Here is a 19,234-nt window from a genome sequence, read left to right as displayed (position 1 = left end):
CGGCGTTAAAACTGGGATGGCTGCCACTTCACTATGGATATTCTCTTTCAACTGCTCCAGAGAAATCGAATTATTGACATACACTTTAGATTTGACATATCCCTTTAAGAAAAAAATTCATTGGTCTAAAATCTGAACTGCACGGGAGGTCCATCTGTGTCATCCCTCGTGAAGAACTATTTGCCGTGAAAAAATTCACGAACTCGCAGTATAGACACTTTGGACGTGTGTGCTGTGGTCTTCTCGTCCTTGAAAAAGTACGAGCCAGTTAGTCTTCGAGCCGACATCGCAGCCCATACAGTGACTTTTGTCGAATGAAGGGGTTTCTCATGCATCTGTTTAGGATCCCTTGCACTCCAGTAATGGCAATTTTGCTTATTCACGTGACCGTTCAGATGAAAATGAGCCCCGTCGGATGATGCTGTTAAATGGAGGGCACTTAGTCACACCATTAACCAACTCCAGCCTTTGACATTCTGAGGCTTTAGTTCCTGCCCCAAACTGGATTTCGTAAGGGTGCAGGTTAAGATCTTTTTGCAGAATTCGAGGCAGTACTGATCTACGCGCATTTAAAGAACTTGCACGCTTACGTATGGACAGGTTGTAATCGTCACAAACAGACCGATCTACACACTCCACGGATTCGCCCGTTCTTGATGACCTTGGTCGTCCGGATTTAGTTTTGACACAGTGTTGAACCTGTCTCCTCATACCTTCTGATCCATTTCCGGGTAAGGGGAACACTTGGAGCGTCATTTACATTATGTAATCCACAATCACTGGAAAATTTCCTCCGTGCCACAGTCGCCGATTCATCATTTTTGCAAAATTCTCGCACACAGAACGTGCAGTTCGCTCTCTAGAAGCGCTCCATATCGATTGAATTCCTAAAGAAGGCCAAGCAATCGAAGACGCTATACCCCCCCCCCCCCCCCAGTCTCCTTCCTAGAGATCTCTTCAAATCTAAACTTCGTTTTTAGACATCCAATGTTATAGTCAAAGGTAACCCGAATGCAAAGACGTTCTTATCTTCACCTCTGGCCGAAATACCACCATTCAGTTTACCTTTTTCCGTTGTTGTGTCTCCCACTTTTCCTCTTCGATAGTCTGATATTTGATCTTTCATATATTCAGACCCAGTAGTACACTGACGGCCAGATGTGTTATACTAGCAAATTCATGTAGAGAAAAAATTGCAGTCCATCAAGCAATGCTTGTTTTATTCTTTCACGAGAGTCAGTACATTTGCCGTCCGCTTTTCAATTACATCTACATCGATACTCTGAAAATTACATTTAGGTGGCTGGCAGAGGGTTCATCGAACCACCTTCACAATTCTCTATTATTTCAATTTTGTAGAGCGCGCGGAGAGAATGAACACGTGTATCTTTCCGTACGAGCTCTGGTTTCCCTTATTTTATCGTGGTGATCGGTCCTCCCTATGTAGGTCAGTGCAACAAAATATTTTCACATTCGGAGGAGAAAGTTGGTGATTGGAATTTCGTGAGAAGATTCCGTCGCAACAAAAAATGCCTTTATTTTAATGATGTCCAGCCACAATCCTGTATCATTTCTGTGACACTCTCCCCCATACTTCGCGATAATACAAAACGTGCTGCCCTTATTTGAACTTTTTCGATGTACTCCTTCAGTCCTATCTGGTAAGGATCCCACACCGCACAGCAGTATTCTAAAAGAGGAAGAGGACGGACAAGCGTAGTGTAGGCAGTCTCCTTAGTAGAACTGTTAGATTTTCTAAGTGTCCTTAATCCGCATTTGTACTTTATAGAATTCTGGCGATAATTTTCCACTGTCTTTGGAAGGTCGTTATTGTTCTGAATGCATACTATATTTTCAGACACAGACTTACTTTGCTCTCCTCTAGCGCAATATTGGCAGAGGGGTCAAGTTAGAGATCCCGTTGTGTGGCAGCTGTAAAGCCGTATTTAAGACTGCGAACAATAAACGGCTTCTTTTTATGAATTAAAACTCCTGCAAAGAATTGGTCGGGCGATCCCTTACAAGTAATGCGAAAAGAGTTCCCTTCCCTAGTAACCGTCGCGATGTTTGCTGTTCTTGTTTCAGACGAGGAGTGAAAATGGAATGAAAAACCAGCAGCCCAAATGGCGCCGTGTTAATCACACGTTTTGATTGCCAGAGGGAGCGAAAAAAAGACCCTCGAACAAATCGACAATCTTCCACGGCTACCCTTTCAAAATAAATAAATACGCCACTCTCCGACAATAATAAAACACAAATTAAAACACGAAAGCAATTTCCATTTCTAACGGGTGTTATCTTACTGTGAGGGATTTAAACTCTCTCTTGCTCTCAGGAGTATGTTGAGCTACCAAAATTTCTTAGTACGTCGCAATGGCGCTCTAAAACGCATCCCGTTGTTCCATTACATTCCGATGCCTTCGTAACCACCACAGTTATTCATTTCATTTATTTGCAACACTCCCCATTACAATATTTGTAATACTACTTGTTTAAATACCAAGACACATAGAGGACATCTCTAATTATAACGAATTACAATAGTATGGATGAAAAGTATTCAAAATAGAAAACTTCTATATGATCGATGTAAGGTCTTCAAGAAGAACATGATCAAAATTATTCCAGTAATTATACTTACAATTGACTTCTGTGCGATCGATATGAGGTTTTCAGGTGGAAAATTTTTCAAAAAACTTTTAGTGACGTAATTATTCATATTCTGGGAAAGGTTATTAAATTACCAAATTCGTGAAATTCATTCGTGTATGTCTTTATCGACGGGCCAGTTGCCTCCCATTTCTGTCATACTCTTTCTCAGGACACCTCTCTCTGTATTAACGTCGCGACACACACATAACAGGTGGTCTGCTGTTTGATCGCCCTCTCCGCACGTACAAACAGCACTTGGCGCTAGCCTGAAACGATGGCAGTACGACAATTTTCCATGTCCTGTTAACGTTGTTGTAATATCAGATGATTGTGGTATCTTTATGCAAAGACTATGTTGGACAGTCTGAAAGAAATCTTTTATGATCGCTCCTTTTGTAGTTTCACCCCATTCTCTTTCACATTTGTCTTTCGATGTGTATCTTAACTTTCTTCTGATCACGGGCGAAGGAATTCAGTTCTAGGTTGCTGTTGTGTTTTCTCGAGCTGCTTGTTTGACAAGCTTGTCTGTTATTTCATTCGCAAGAGTTCCTGCACGTGCTTTCGTCTATTCGAAGTTAATATACTATTTCCTCTGACAGTTCCCTAATTCTGTTTCTGACCCTTTCTATCTAATATTTATGATTCCTGGAATTTTTTAATGAATCCAGCGTAATTCGACTGTCCTTGCGTATTACCTCTGCCATTTTAACATGCATTTCTCGTAAGTTCTCTTGTTTCTGTAAGGCTCGAAAGACTGCTAATTGTTTTGCTTAGTTAATGGTGCACCCATTTAGAGCGTAACTGATAGGCAGGTGTGGCATGATTATTACCACTCCTGAACCTGTTTCGTTCTCTGAATAAATCCCATCAGTATAAATCTCTATTGGATATTCCTTGAGTTTGTAATTTTCTTCTAAAGTTACTGTTCTTGCTCAATAGGGCCTCTGTAATCTAAAGGAGTGTCTGTAGAATAGACCGTATGTTCAGTTTTTATAATTTGATATTCTTCAGCTGTTGTCTGGTGTTTAACAATTATTGGTGTAAGCCCTATTAGAATGCACAAGGCTTCAGTAGAGCTGTTCTTTAAGCAAGCTGTGCAAGCTTCTTCATCTCCCAGTACCTACTGGAACCTACATCCTCCTGAATCTGTTTAGTGCATTCATCTCCTTGTCTCCCTCTGCGACTTTTACCCTCCACGCTGCCCTCCAATAGTAAATTGGCGATCCCTTGATACCTCAAGAATATGTCCTACCAACCGATCCCTTCTTCTAGTCAAGTTGTGCCACAAATTTCTCTTCTCCCCATTGTATTTAATACCTCCTCATTAGTTATGTGATCTACCCATCTAATCTTCAGCATTCTTCTGTAGTACCACATTTCGAAAGCTTCTATTCTCTTCTTGTCGAAACTATTTATCGTCCATGTTTCGCTTCCATACATGGCTCCACTCCATACAAATACTTTCAGAAATGACTTCCTGAAACTTAAATCTATACTTGATGTTAACAAATTTCTCTTCTTCAGAAACGCTTCCCTTGGCACTGCCAGTCTACATTTCATATCCTCTCTACTTCCACCATCATCAGTTATTTTGCTCCTCAAATAACAAAACTCATTTACCACTAAGTGTCTCATTTCCTAATCTAATTCCCGCAGCATCAGCAGATTTAATTCGAATACATTCCATTATTCTCGTTTCGCTTTTGTTGATATTCATCTTATATCCTCCTTTCAAGACACTGTCCATTCCGTTCAGCTGCTCTTCCAATTCCTTTGCTGTCTCTGGCAGAATTACAATGTCATTGGCGAACCTCAAAGTTTTTATTTCTTCTCCATGGATTTTAGTTCCTACTCAGAATTTTTCTTTTGTTTCCTTTACTGCTTGTTCAATATACAGATTGAATAACATCGGGGATAGGCTACAACCCTGTCTCACTCCCTTCCCAACCAATGCTTCTCTTTCGTGTCCCTCGACTCTTCTAACTGCCACCTGGTTTCTGTACAAATTGCAAATAGCCTTTCACTCCATGTATTTGACCCGTGCCACCTTCATAATCTAAAAGAGCATTCGAGTCAACATTGTCAAAATTTTTCTCTGAGTCTACAAATGCTAGAAACGTAGGTTTGCCTTTCCTTAATCTATTTTCTAAGATAAGTCGTAGGGTCAGGTATCGCCTCACGTGTTCCAACATTTCTACGGAATCCAAACTGATCTTCTCCGAGGTCGGGTTCTATCTGTTTTTCCATTCGTCTGTAAAGAATTCGTGTTAGTATTTTGCAGCCATGGCTTATTAAACTGACAGTTCGGCAATTTTTCACATCTGTCAACACCTGCTTTCTTTGGGATTGGAACTATTATATTGTTCTTGAAGTCTGAGGGTATTTTTCCTGTCTCATACATCTTGCTCACCAGATGGTAGAGTTTTGTCAGGAATGGCTCTCCCAAGGCTGTCAGTAGTTCTAATTGTGATATGATATACGGACAATACTTTTCAGAAAATGTAAAATATGTTAACACTGTAAATAAATTCAAATATTAGTAGATATATACTGGAAGTATTTATCTGTAGTTAAGCCTTATATGGGAATAAAACGTAGACGGTAAACCGTATCAGATAAGAAGAGAAGTTTTTGAACTGTGTTTCTAGGAAATAATACTGTAGATTACATGGGTAGGTCGAGTAACTGACGAAGAGATACTGAATCGACATTTATCGCACACACGAACTAACTGTTTCTTCACAGGAAGTAATAGATTTCCAGAAGGCTCTTGAAACCATATCTCACATGCGGCTTCTAACCAAATTGCGTTCTTATGGGATACCGCCGCAGGTTGTGCGACCGGTTTCGTGATTTCCTGTCAGAAAGGTCAAAGCTCGTAGTAACTGACGGAAAGTCAACAAGTAAAAGAGAAGTGATATCCGCTGTTTCCCAAAGAAGTATTATAGACCCTCTACTGCTCCTAATCTTTATACATGATTTCGGGGACAGTCTGAGCAGCCCTCTTATATTACTCGCAGATGACGATGTCATTTACCTGCTAGCAAAACCGTGAGAAAATCAAGACCACTTGCGAAACGATTTAGACAAGATATCAGTACCATGTGAAAAATGGTCGTTGACTCAACAATAAGAAGTGTGTGTTCATCCATATGAGTATGACAAGCATTCCATTAAATTTAGGTTACATGATAAATAACACGTTTAAACGTTGTCGATTCATTTAATTTTTTTTTTTACTTTTGTGGGGATTCACAGCCTCAACGTGTTTTGGGAATGAAAACTTGGTCCAAGTAGGCTGTATTCCTTTTATTTTCCGTACAGTTTGTCAATTTCAACTGTGGTTCATTTTCATGCAGATATCTTTAAGCTTGTATGCAGATATCTTTAAGCTTGTCGATTAACTAATGCTTAGGGACAACTGGAATCATCACATAGGAAACGTTGTGAGCAAGGCAAAACAAATCTGCGTTTTATTCGCAAACACTTGAAGACGCAACAAATCTACTAAAGAGGCAGCCTAAACTACGCTTGGTTGTCCTCTTCATGGTTATTGTTGCGCGGTATGCTATTCTTACCTGATAGGATTGACGGACGGAGGACAAAGTCCGGAGAAGGGCAGCACGTTTTGTGTTATCGCGAAATAGGAGAGAGAGTGTCCAGCTATGATACAGGGGTTAGGATGGCATTCACTAAAACAAATGCTTTTTCAGTTGTGAGAAGATATTTACACGAAATTTCCACCACCAACTTTTTCTTACGGATATCAACAATTTTTTCTTACTTCATCTCCGTAGGGAGAAAAAACATCGTAACAAAATAGGGGAAATCACGACACGCACTGAAAGATGTAGATGCTGGTGTTTCTCACGCGCTGTTCACGAATGGAACGTTAGAGGTATAGTTTGAAAGTGATTCGACGAACGCTCTCCCGAGCACTTAAATGTGAACTGCAGAGTAGTCATGTAGATGTACACGTTGGTTACATTAATAGGTTTGAATAGTGCAAACAGTTTAAAGTGATTGTAGGTCGTAGCAGTTATGTGAGGCAACCGAATTGCACAGGACAAACTGGAGTGGAGACATTCATCAAGGCAGTCTTTGGACTGAAAACCACATCACCAAGAATACCTGTGTCATCAGCCACGCAGAAACGTAGCTGTTGTTCGATTTTAATTGAACTTATTATCTTTACTCTGAGTCAGCCTTCGTACTTGGGTTACCGATTCAGATGATGCAGTGGTGAAGACACTGGACTCGCATTCGGGAGGACAAAGGTTCAATTTCCGATCCGCTCATCCACATTTATGATTTTCCGCAGTTTCCCTAAATCGCTGAAGGTGAATTCCAAGGTGGTTTCTTCGAAACGACGCGGTCGATTTCCTCCTACACTTTTCCCCATTCCGAATATGCGCTTCGTCTCTGATGATCTAGTCCTCGACAGGACGTAAAACCCAAACCTGCCTTCCGTCTTTCTTCGTATCAGTGAAAAAACGTTATACGAAAGAAACTTTTTTTTTATTGTGTCAGAAGCAAACTAAAAAAAATATATTAGATACATTACTACATACATTATGGTTTATAAATCAAACTAGTCAAGAATGAAATAAATGATTAGGCACAGATTGTGTTGTCAAACATAAGGTAATTTTAATCTTTACAGTGGATGCCCAAAAATTTGCAACGTCCAGTGCACTTTGTGTAGCGTTTACGAGGTCCTCCATGGTGCACACAGTTGGAGGTAATGTGCATTGTAGTAGATGTGTTGATGTCTGCACGGCAGCTCCGCAGTCACACTGGAGAGAGTCCACCTGGAAGCCACACCTCTCCAGATTACTCTTGGATCTTGTGACAGAAGAACGCAGGCGGTTGAGTGATTTCCAGTCCTATCTGGTAAGGATCCCACACCACGCAGCAGTATTCTAAAAGAGGACGGACAAGCGTAGTGTAGCCAGTATCCTTAGTAGATCTGTGAAAATTTTCTCGCAATAGAGAACGACTCTGGTAGATTTAGCAACCATTAGCAATTTATCCCCTTTAACGATTACATGATGCTCTTTTATTTTCAGTCTCCGTAAGGCGTGTGGCCGTTTTTGTTCTATTAGACATTTACCAGTTTAGAGTTTTAATCAGTTCTGGAATACTTCGTGGTGTAAGGTAGACCATACCTTTTGGATTATAAAGACTCCGCCTCGATTGCAAATAGAATCCGGATGTTGATGTAGGTTTCGGCGCAAGTAAGAAGGCGTGATTATCCGCGCCGAAACCTAGGTCAACATCCGGTTTCTATTTGCTATCGAGGCGGATTCTTTATAATCATTAAATCATTCACGATTGCTGACGCGCTGCAATGTTAAAAGTTCTCATATTCCTTTTGGTGTTGCGATTCTTTCTTCCAGTTGGATATTCCCTTATAGATTAACACAACATTAACAAGTTCCCAGCGATATGAAAGCGTTCATTTGACAAACTATTGCCGGCCGAAGTGGCCGAGCGGTTCTAGGCGCTACAGTCTGGAACCGCGCGACTGCTACGGGCATGGATGTGTGTGATGTCGTTAGGTTAGTTAGGTTCAAGTGGTTCTAAGTTCTAGGGGACTGACGACCTGAGAAGTTAAGTCCCTTAGTGCTCAGAGCCATTTGAACCATTTTTTTGACAAACTATTCTTTTGTATGAGACCAACAATAATTTTGTGTCACACTCATTTAATACAGCGAGCACGGTGTAAATAGGGTACGGTTCTAGTAGTGGCAGGAACCAGTCGCGATTTAGCGTATTCAAATATTCATTGTCCAGTGGGTTAAATTTTACTTAACGGCAGCGGCGGCGTACTGTGCTGATCTTGCCAACGACCGTTGAATTCTGGGAGTTCTGTGACGTTGGTGTTAATCTCTTCATATTAACGCAAACGTTTTGTTACGAAATGTTCGCTTTACGAGGGTAATAAATTTACTGAGCGGACAAGGGAGCACACAAGAACCCGTCAACCATAGAGCAGGAACAGCGTTAATTATTTACTTCATGGTAAACACAAAAGACTATTGCCAACATCAGTAGAGTACGCCGCTATTGCCGTAAGTGAAATTTTACCATCCTGTGGGCTGCGTTTCGAGTCACTGTAGGATCAGCAAGTGATGCCATTATCTGAAGAGCCTTTAGATTCATTTTCCACTGAGCTAGACAGGACAACTTGTTTGAATCGCTTCTCCTATGGACATTACAATGACATCGCCGTAATTTCTACACAGTGGAACGATATCGAAGGAAACAAAGCATTTCATTGATAGAGAATGGTAGGAAATCTGGGAGAGGACAGAAACACGAAGTAGATCTTATTAGCTCCTTCTTAATATAAAGAAAATATTAAAAATTACACACTCTTCTCCGATCACACACAAATACAGAAAAGATGTTATGTAGACATGTGTCCGGAAACGCTTACTTTCCATGGTAGAGCTCATTTTATTACTTCTCTTCAAATCACATTAATCATGGAATGGAAACACACAGCAACAGAACGTACCAGCGTGACTTCAAACACTTTGTTACAGGAAATGTTCAAAATGTCCTCCGTTAGCGAGGATACATGCATCCACCCTCCGTCGCATGGAATCCCTGATGCGCTGATGCAGCCCTGGAGAATGGCGTATTGTATCACAGCCGTCCACAATACGAGCACGAAGAGTCTCTACATTTGGTACCGGGGTTGCGTAGACAAGAGCTTTCAAATGCCCCCATAAATGAAAGTTAAGAGGGTTGAGGTCAGGAGAGCATGGAGCCCATGGAATTGGTCCGCCTCTACCAATCCATCGGTCACCGAATCTGTTGTTGAGAAGCGTACGAACACTTCGACTGAAATGTGCAGGAGCTCCATCGTGCATGAACCACATGTTGTGTCGTACTTGTAAAGGCACATGTTCTATGAAATCATGATAACGTGCTCCATTGAGCGTAGGTGGAAGAACATGAGCCCAATCAAGACATCACCAACAATGCCTGCCCAAACGTTCACAGAAAATCTATGTTGATGACGTGATTGCACAATTGCGTGCGGATTCTCGTCAGCCCACACATGTTGATTGTGAAAATTTACAATTTGATCACGTTGAAATGAAGCCTCATCCGTAAAGAGAACATTTGCACTGAAATGAGGATTGACACATTGTTGGATGAACCATTCGCAGAAGGGTACCCGTGGTGGCCAATCAGCTGCTGATAGTGCCTGCACACGCTGTACACGGTACGGAAACAACTGGTTCTCCCGTAGCACTTTCCATACAGTGACGTGGTCAACGTTGCCTTGTACAGCAGCAACTTCTCTGACGCTGACATTAGGGTTATCGTCAACTGCACGAAGAATTGCCTCGTCCATTGCAGGTGTGCTCGTCGTTCTAGGTCTTCCCCAATCGCGAGTCATAGGCTGGAATGTTCCGTGCTCCCTAAGACGCCGATCAATTGCTTCGAACGTCTTCCTGTCGGGACACCTTCGTCCTGGAAATCTGTCTCGATACAAACGTACCGCGCCACGGCTATTGCCCCGTGCTAATCCATACATCAAATGGGCATCTGCCAACTCCGCATTTGTAAACATTGCACTGACTGCAAAACCACGTTCGTGATGAACACTAACCTGTTGATGCTACGTACCGATGTGCTTGATGCTAGTACTGTAGAGCAATGAGTCCCATGTCAACACAAGCACCGAAATCAACATTACCTTCCTTCAATTGGGCCAACTGGCGGTGAATCGAGGAAGTACAGTACATACTGACGAAACTAAAATGAGCTCTAACATGGAAATTAAGCGTTTCCGGACACATGTCCACATAACATCTTTTCTGTATCTGTGTGTGACGAAAGTTTCTTGAAAGTTTGGCCGTACCTTTTTGTAACACCCTGTATATTGTGAATAGCAACGGTCCTACGACACTCCCCTCCGGTACACCTGGAATCACTCTTACTTCGGAAGACTTCTCTCCATTGAGATTGACATGCTGCGTTCTGTTATCTAGGAACTCTTCAATACAATCACACAATGGTCTGATAGTCCATATGCTCTACTTTGTTCATTAAACGACTGTGGGGAACTGTATCGAACGCCTTCTTATCTTACTTGTTCATCTAATTTTGAACATCGTCCTTTAGCACCAAATCCGAACCGTTTTGATTCGCTTCTTTCGGTTTTCCCCAATCTTGATAGTCATAAGGGGAGGGAAAAGACATTGTGGCCGCACAGTGTGTGAGATTCCTGAACCATCCTTCAACGCGGCAGGGGCTTACAACGCGGAACAAATGAGAAAATCAGCAGTTTGGTTTCAACTCCCAGTGCTGTGTAGTGTCGTGCAAAGAGAACAATAAATTTAAAAATCTGCAGTGTCGCGGTGGGAATCGTACAGTAGTATTAGGTGTGCCCTCTCGATGTGGAAATGTCTTCGTGCCAGGACTCCAAAACATAGTAAGGTGACATTTCTTAATGTGTAATAACTGTTCTCGCTTTATCGCTCTCTCGTTTCCTCTCCTGTCCCTCATATTTCACCCTGCTTAGTGGAACTGGTGTTAAAAGTTACCAATGATCTTTTCTAAAAAATATATGAAAATAGAAGCTTCACTGGTATGAACTAGAGGTACCTATCTATATGCCGTTTTCCACAGAACACAATTGCTGTAATAGAGGTCTTATAGTGAACGTCCTTGTAGCGTTGACAGCGCCGAAAAACGCACCTGTTTTATCCAGGACACGAGAATATCCTTTTACCATTGAGTCATTTGCGTAGTTCTTAGAAACTAAGTCACACTTTCAGAAATATGTCCCTCTTCGGCAGTTCAGATCAGAAAACCAGCTCTGTTCGATAATACAAATGACCGAAATGATGTTTCCAAGAGAAAGATTACGAGGTTTTTGTAGGCAGGCGAATGAAACTGAGTTCGACTATGGTATCTCACGCCTTAAGATCAAGAAATACAATTGAATTTACGAGGGTTATTCCAAAAGTAAGGTCCGATTCGCCGTAACTATTGAAATTTGGCGCCAATGACAAAACACGCATGCGCGCCGACTCCCGGCAAGCCTTGCGCGTCAAACGCCGCCATTCGCTTTGTTACTGTTGCTGAGTGTTGTTCACAGTGTCACTTTACAATGTTTAAGACAATCGATCAGCCCGCCGATTGTGAAGTAAGGGCAGTGATACGGTTTTTGTCTGCAAGAAACAATTCAGCGGCGGAAATCCATCGGCAGATTACTGAAGTGTACGGTCCTAACATAATGAGCGACAGTAAAGTGCGCAAGTGGGTGCGAGCTTTTAATGAAGGACGGGATAATGTGCACGATGAACCACGGTGTGGGCGACCATCAGTGATTTCAGACGATTTGGTCAATGCGGTTGACAAAAAAATTCGTGAAGATCGCCGATTCACTATTACAGACGTAGACATGCATTTTCCGAATGTGAGTAGAACAACTTTGTACAGAATTGTGTCTGAACATTTGAAGTTTCACAAATTGTGTGCCCGTTGGGTTCCCAGGCTGCTTACTGAGCCCCAACGAATGAAAAGAATGGCTTTTGCTCTTGATTTTTTGGAGCGATATCATAAGGAAGGTGACAATCTTTTAGACAATGTTGTCACAGGGGATGAGACATGGGTTTCTCACATCACTCCAGAGTCTAAACGTCAGTCAATGCAATGGCGTCACACGTCATCGCCAGTCAAGGTCAAGGCAAAGCAGACAATCTCAACACGTAAGGTTATGGCGACTGTGTTCTGGGATAGACGTGGAGTATTGTTAGTCGACTTTATGGAGAGAGGAACAACGATTAATAAAGCCGCCTACTGCGCTACCCTGACTAAACTTCGACGTGCAATCCAGAATAAGCGACGTGGTCTTTTGTCGTCTGGAATCTTGTTGTTGCATGACAATGCCAGACCCCACACTGCAAATGAAACGCAAGCTCTGATCAAGAAATTTGGATGGGAACAGATGGACCATCCTCCTTACAATCCGGACCTGGCGCCAAGTGATTTCCACCTGTTCCGTTACTTAAAGGAGTTTCTCGGCGGCAAGCGCTTCGACACAGATGATGAAGTGAAAGAAGCAGTTAAGGACTGGTTATCGTCACAGGCGGCCGATTTCTATAACATGGGCATTCAAAAGCTTGTTGAACGATGTGACAAATGTTTAAATAAGTATGGAAGTTATGTAGAAAAATAGATAAAGATGTAAGGAATGTAAATAAAACAATTGTTTTGAAAAAAAATTTTAGTTTTTTTTTTTTTTATAACCGGACCTTACTTTTGGAATAACCCTCGTACGTATGTAGCGACAGTAAACGTAGGCAGGACAGTAAGAGACAGCGGCAAATATCAACAAATTTCATTTACGTGTGAAAGATGCCAGATGCTAAAGATAATGCTTACCAGGACTATAAAAAAGGGATTTGTTTATGATTTTACTTCGTGGCGCATGGCACGTGCGCTTGAATAAACGTTATGACAGCTTGTAAACATCACCGCCACCTGTTGATATACAGCTGGAGCAAAATATTGCCCACAATGGTTTGCTGCAGCTCTTGACACATTTACATTTTGTTACCTTGACTTGTATCGCTTATTAAATAGGACGATTTGCCGCTATTGAAATTCTTACCTCCAAATTGGAAATAAAAACACTTGGCGAACTTTTAATTACTACGGTATGAGACGTCATATGTATACAGGTGACAGCGAAGGTACCGGAGTTTTAAGAGCGGTTGGCTCCAGCCAGGTCAGTGATCCATTCCAGACATCCGGCAGAAGAAGAGCTGGACGTAGCCGCCCGGAACGCCGGCGGAAAGCGAAAACAAAGAAAGGCGTGGGACGCCCACACTCACCGTTAGTCGGCCTACGGACACCTAACGCCGCCTTTCTTCTCCGGTGACGCCTCTGTGTCCACGGACGGACGAGCACACACACGTAGGAATCATCCGCAGACAGTTGCTGCCCAAGGGTGTGCTCGCTTCTTGCTGCAGTACGGGCGAGAAAAACAATGTTCCGACGTCGGTAAACACGGCGGAGCGAGTCTACCTGCTCGCGGTTGACCACGGCGGCCGCTCACGTGCGAACGCGCCGTGCGCCTCTGCTCCGCGCACGTCATCTGCGCATGCGCAGCTCGCCGCCAGAGACCTTGGTCTGCGGAGACGCGAGAAGGTGCCGGTGGCGGGCTCTGGCGATGGAAAGCGAAATTGCCGCGGGGCAATTAGCGCCGCACGGCAAATTGCTACAGGCGTGTTTAATAGTCGGCCGTTATCTATGAAACTACAACTCTGATCTCTACTAAGTGCGTTTCGGTTTAACAGGCAACACCTAGAAAGTACGTTCTTCATTTCTTTGGCTTCCATTACTCGAGGCCAAAGGATATTCGCAATTCTAGCAGGCTTACCGCAACGAACCGAGCATAATATGTACAGTAATGAATATAGCATACGTTTCTCCATAGTTGCTGGTGAACATGCCTCTCGACTGCGCGATTTGGGTTTCATCATCAGTGCCGATTTTTTGGAAAAAAGTTGAAGAACTCTGAGTGACCTACGGCTAACGCCTAGCGTTTACATATTACTACAGCAAGAAATTACAATATATTTTTAATGAACACTTTAAAACAAACAAATAATTCATGTTTATGTATAATATCTAGAATTGAGATTAAAAGAGAGACCTCTTTCTTTTCTCCAAAGCATGACACAGAAATTGATGGCCACTGTTTACTTCTTTTTGTCAGTGTCTCAATTTCCTTACAACTTTCGCTTCCCAGTTTCTTACTAACAACCAATCGCTCTTCTTACCGAAATCTTCTTTCTGTTCCATTGTCCAACAGGAAGATAGTACTCGACACTATTTACAGAATGGTACAATTTAAGCCAAGCGATTTCGTTTCCACTCTTTTCCTTTCTTTCATCACCTCTGTCATTTTTATCAGCACTCTGAAACTACTTAATCTTTTTATTCGCTGGGAATGAGAAATACTGCATAATCTTACGATTCATTTCAACTCAGAAACTCGAATAGAATCCTGCACTTCGCCTTAACGTCTTCAACACTGAATACGGAAGTGAACAAACGACATTACGACGTTACCGCATAACAATGAAAGCAATAGTATCTCGAAATATTTTTTAAAATCTGACTGTGGTTCTTAACACCCAAATGTGGAACGACTTCAGTAATATAGCATAGGTCGATATTTGAGCTTTTGACATTGGCTGCCATAATACCAAAAAGAAATACCAATATATCATTTACAAATGCCACAGATGTAGAAGGAATCTAATATCATTACCTACTTTGCTAATAATGTCACTAGGTGTGATTTTTCTGCCTTATAACTTACACAAAATGTAGCTTTCTTCCCCTCTGAAGACGAAAACGGTGAAGTGGGAGCATCCTGGAGCGTACCCCGGGAAACCTACCACTGATCATCATCATCATCATCATCTAAAACTGTGGCTCAAAGCAGTCAGTTAGATGCAGAATTTCCTAATTTCCGAAAAAAATTGGCTCAGAACCATAGATACGCAAGACAGGGTTGTCGTAGCGAGATTGAATATTGTAATCCCTAAATCCTCAAAAATAAGCGAAAAATATACCTATTAAAAAGCATATAAAAATTCACTTGACGCCTTCCTGAGAGACAATCTCCACTCCTCTCAAATTAATAATACAAGTGTAGACCAGATGTGGCTTGAATTCAAAGAAATAGTATCGGCAGCAATTTAGAGATTTATACCAAATAAATTGACAAGCGACGGAGCTGATCCTCCTTGGTACACAAAACGGGTTAGAACACTTGCAGAAACAAACGAAACAAATATGCAAAATCCCCGAGATTGGCAATCATTTACAGAAGCTCGAAATTTAGCGCGGTCCTCAATGCGAGATGCTTATAACAGTTTCCACAACGAAACTTTGTCCCGAAACCTGACAGAAAATCCAAAGAGATTCTGGTCGTATGTGAAATATGTTAGCGGCAAGAAACAATCAATGCCTTGCGCGATAGCAATGGAGATACTATAGAGAACAGTGCTGCCAAAGCAGAGTTACTAAACACAGCCTAACGAAATGCCTTCACAAAAGAATACGAAGTAAATATTCCAGAATTCGAATCGAGAGCAGGTGCCAACATGATTAACGTAGAAGTAAATATCCTCGGAGTAGTGAAGCAACTCAAATCACTTAATAAAAGGAAGTCTTCTGGTCCAGACTGCATATCAGTTAGGTTCCTGTCAGAGTATGCTGATGCATTAGCTCCATACTTAACGATAATATACAACCGTTTGCTCAGCGAAAGAGTCTGAAACAGAACCCGCCTAACAATTAAACGCATCACCGACAAGTTTGAATTGCACGCCACGATTTGTGATATTCACAAAGGAAGATCAGGAAGACAGCGTAGAACTACAAGTCCTGCTTCGTCGGCTCTCGTGTTGGAAACGTTTGTTAATTCTCCACGGAAGTCTGCTACGCAATGTTCACGTGAAGTGGGGGTTATCGGTACAAGTGTACGAAGAATTCTGAAAGCTGCAAAGTGGAATGTTTACATTCTACGATTACTGCACGCGATTAATGACGACAATCCTGATCGCCGAATGCAATTCTGCGAATAGTATCAGCAAATGGTAACTGATGACGAACAACTTGTGACGAAGGTAGTGCGGAGTGACGAGACGCAATTTAAACTTAATAGAACCGTGAATCGGCATAGCAGTGTGTACTGGGCACCCGAAAATCCGCTTGTTTATGTGGATAAATCCGTCAATCTACCAGGGGTCCATGCGTGGTGTGGACTATCATCTAGGGGCTTAGTAGGACTCTTTTTCTTTGACGCTACTGTCACTGGAGAAGTGTACCTGGAAATGTTACGCACATCAGTTTTGCCGGGTATACGTGCGCTTTATCGAGCTGATGAAGAGGTCTTCTACTAACAGGCTGGGGCGCTACAACACTGCCACCTAGCCGTAGCTTCCCTGGATGACAATTTTCCAGGGCATTGGATTGGCCGAAGAGGGCCCATTGAGTTCCTTCCACAGTCGCGAGATCTAACACCTATGGTCATTTACTTGTGGGGAACTGAAAGATAACGTCTGTCGACGTACGCTGGAGGAACTTCGCCAGCAGATTAGAGCGACATGTGCAATGATCTCCACTGTAACATTGACTGACGCATTTGCGGCGACCGCTGGTCGTTCTGTTATGTGTATAGCCGCCAACGGTGAACATTTAAAGTAACCGTGTGCTAAACTGAAGGTTGTACAACATGTGTGGTCAATTATTAAATGTAAAATAAACACATAACTAATACTTTTCGTTCCTCAAAATGTGTATACATTTTTCTGGCGGACTCTGCAAATGTTGTCCGGTGAATACAAATTGTTTCATAAATGATAACATTGTGCCTCCTGTACTTTAATTATCGCACGCTAATTTAGTACCTTGCTTATTATATTTTCAAAAATTGACATTTGAAACCATGTTTCATTAAAAAGTTAATTGGATCTGAGATTCTCGTTAAGGGCAGTGAAGTGGCTAATCTATGCATTCGTAAACAATTATTCTTGCTAAATTACATAGTTCATTTATTCTTTAAAAAACTTAATATTCAAAATTTCCAGTTCTGTCTTTCTTAAATTTTAGGAAGGGCTTGGGCTCATGGCAAGCGTGAAATTAATAGTAATATTAGGTCTCGATACCTTTCAGCTGTCAATTTAGGAATGTTACAATGAACATTTAACAGTCTAATGGCGGAAATTTCTTTCACAAATGGTACAAAGATTGGGAACTTAATTCAAATGTTTAGAAATGTAAAAAAAAAGGAAATCTGCGCAGTTCACAAAACGAAGAAACGTAGTAACCTACGTAGGTGTAGAGGATTCCAAAGCTGAATTCAGTTAAGACGAAATTTTTCTGGGCGTTGGTGCCGCGTCATACTGTAAATAACTATCACCAACATTTCGGTCACGGTACCAGTGGCCTTCTTCTGGTAAAGTTGTACCCAGTACTAGCATGGTACATAAAGAAATTTAACTGTTGGAGTTGACTTTACTTGACACTGAACTTCCGTTTTGCTGGTAAGATACGGGGTAGTAGCACAATTTAGCAAGTAATGTACCAATGATTTGACTTGAACTAAACAGGAGAAGTATTAATGCGTTTAGACAACAACTGGCCCTCAGTAACACTTACTATCTGTACATTACGGTAGGAGACAATGATAATTGTAGGTAAATGATTATTAAATGCTGGAGCACTACTGACTTGGAGAAGAGTTCTTCTTGTCAGTTTAATTACAGGAAATTACTGCAACTGAAATACATATGAAGTAATTCTTTTTTTATACTGATTATTATTTGCATTCTCAAGGAACATTCACTTTCTAGTATACTTCGCTCATGTGGAACATGTGATACCTGCATTTATTGTAGACTGACTATTTGTAGCCAGTTACTTATCCTTAATCTCTGTTATACTAACAAGATATTTAAATCTGGCTCAACTATTAGCATGGGGACTAGGGAAATAATCTATCGGTGGACTCAGATCGAGGCCGAACACTTTAGTCGTATGGCAAACACAGTCGACTACATAACTCATGAAACTGTAAAAACTATTATTTCAGTAAGAAAAATCTTTGAACTGAATACTTTAAATCTTCTCTTAGTAACTGTACTTTGATGAAACTGTTACTTTTCATTTACGAAAATTACGTGGAGTATTTCAAAAATTATGCTCACTAAACAATTATGTACTTAACAACTCCACAAATTATCTTTTGTTAAGGAAGATAATTGCTTTCCAGTTCAATAAAACAGGATACTGGGATTCATTGTGGCCTTTGGGACAGCACCCTGTCTAAGTAAATAACTGAGGATAAAATACGGTAGCTCAACACAAAGTTTACAGAACGCATACTTATTATTGAAAACCAAACCACATAACTGTCCCATGCAAAGATGCGGTACTCAAATGATAATTTGAACTGACGGTGGTGGCAGCGTCGACCTACTGTGCTATTCAAAAGAGTTGACAAAAATTTCCACGGCTCTTCCTCTGTCACAAGTTCTGAACATTCTATTCTTAGCGTCGGATTTTCAACATCTACATCTACTTGGATACTCTGCAAATCACATTTAGGTGCCTGGCAGAGGGTTCATCGAACCACCTTCACAATTCTCTATTATTCCAATCTCATATAGCGCGTGGAAAGAACGAACAACTATATCTTTCTTTACGAGCTATGATTTCCCTTATTTTATCGTGGTGATCGTTCCGCCCTATGTAGGTCGGTGTCAACAAAATATTTTCAGATTCGGAGGAGAAATTTGCTGATTGGAATTTCGTGAGAAGATTCCGTCGCAACGAAAAACGCCTTTCTTTTAATGATTTCCAGCCCAAATCCTGTATTATTTCTGTGACACTCTCTCCCATATTTCGCGATAATACAAAACGTGCTGCCTTTCTTTGAACTTTTTCGATGTACTCCGCCAATCCTACCTGGTAAGGATCCCACACCTCGCAGCAGTATTCTAAAAGAGGACGGACAAGCGTAGTGTAGGCA

The 19,234-nt window shown here is 41.6% G+C and overlaps 1 protein-coding gene across 1 annotated transcript in view; it reads right to left on the bottom strand.

Annotated features, from left to right (window-relative positions):
• Positions 1–13,764, bottom strand: part of LOC124595059 (polypeptide N-acetylgalactosaminyltransferase 1-like) — a 323,552-nt gene extending 309,788 nt beyond the window's left edge. Inside the window, exon 1 of the mRNA XM_047133626.1 lies at positions 13,518–13,764. The gene's annotated coding sequence lies outside the window, so the exon portion shown is untranslated. The remainder of the gene's footprint in view (positions 1–13,517) is intronic.
• Between the last annotated feature and the right edge of the window lie 5,470 nt (positions 13,765–19,234).

The sequence above is a fragment of the Schistocerca americana genome, chromosome 2, assembly GCF_021461395.2.
Source record: "Schistocerca americana isolate TAMUIC-IGC-003095 chromosome 2, iqSchAmer2.1, whole genome shotgun sequence".
In the NCBI taxonomy this organism is placed as follows: domain Eukaryota; kingdom Metazoa; phylum Arthropoda; class Insecta; order Orthoptera; family Acrididae; genus Schistocerca; species Schistocerca americana.
Note: the sequence above shows the minus strand (reverse complement) of the source record. Positions and strands in the feature narration are given on the sequence as shown.